We start from the raw sequence: 1,409 nt of genomic DNA, 5'->3' as shown, positions 1-1,409 counted from the left end.
CGGGCTGCGGGACAACACTGCAGTGAGTGGAGGAGGGCCGCTGACAGAGGCGGCTTTATGGGCTTAATAATGTCACAGTGTTCTGCTTTGCTGGGCTGGACTATCAGCTTTACTCCTCCAACACGGGTGGAAAGGGTCGCAACTACCTTCATCCCACCGAAGAAAGAATTCAGTCATTTTTCAATTACCTATTATCAGAGGACATTGCAGCAGCCGCCAGTCTATCCGAGGAGCCAAGAAAAAATATTTTATTGTAATTTTTTAAAGTGTTCTGGAGCAATAGCTCCCCAGGCTTACTACTACTACTATTACCAAGGTCAATATAGCTAACTACAAGTAAATTAAAAACCAGGACTGAAAATATTACTTTTTAGATAGATAAAATAAATATAAATACTAGCCCTTTGAGAAAAAAATAAAAAAAATATTTAAAATTATTTAAAATTAAAACTAACTGAAACAATTTTGCAAACTTATCAAAAAATCCTTTGCCTAAGTGTTTGTTACTTTTTTGTTATCTGTGCTCAATATACAATAATAACTAATGGAGACTTGAGAAAGTAATAGAAACTAAAATAAACATTTTCAAAACATAAAAACTGAACTGAAACAAGGGAACCCAATATGAAAACTAACTGACCTCAATTAAAAGCAAAAAGTCCAAATGAAATAAAAATAAAGACTAATTAGAAATTACAAAACTATAATGACCCTGACTACTACCACTACTATTACCATTAATAAACACTTTAGTGTCAGTGCACGCAAAATAAAACGGATACAACGAAATTTACTCAGCTGTCATCTCAGTGTAAAACCCATAAAATAACCATTATGAAAAAAAAGACCCTTTCAAAGTTTTTCTGTGGACATTGGCTGCTTTTTCATTTTTTTTCCGATTTCCAGTCCAGTCCTTATACCATACAAAGATGAATGTTTTTGTTGTTGTTTCTTAAGCCACGTAACACTGACCTATGAATCATTCAAGGATAAAAGGCACCATCACTGGGCCTCCATTTTAGCCACACAATATGAACTTTTATTGTGTATACATATAACAGAAGCTATTTTTAAATTGTATATATAGCCAATTTTTTACTAGCAGTTCGCTGCAATAAAAGGGAATTTGTTCACTTTCCTTTAGTTGAATCTACAAAAAAATGTCAAAGATAACAAAGCTTTACAGGCATAAAATAGTTTTTGCACCAACGAAATTAAACTTAGCATCTTTTGCAGTGTGTCCTTAAAAAATATGAGGAAACTGGACAAGTGGAGGACCAAAGAAGAAGTGGCAGGGCTAAAATAAATTATGGATAAGTTGCTATACTGTATTTCCATTTTTATTCACGTTTCAGTAAATTACTGCAACTATGTCACCATAAATTACTAGTTTAAATTAGTTTTTTTTT

The sequence above is a fragment of the Pundamilia nyererei genome, unplaced genomic scaffold (assembly GCF_000239375.1).
Source record: "Pundamilia nyererei isolate P.nyererei 1_Seehausen unplaced genomic scaffold, PunNye1.0 scaffold00170, whole genome shotgun sequence".
NCBI classification, from domain to species: Eukaryota; Metazoa; Chordata; class Actinopteri; order Cichliformes; family Cichlidae; genus Pundamilia; species Pundamilia nyererei.
Note: the sequence above shows the minus strand (reverse complement) of the source record.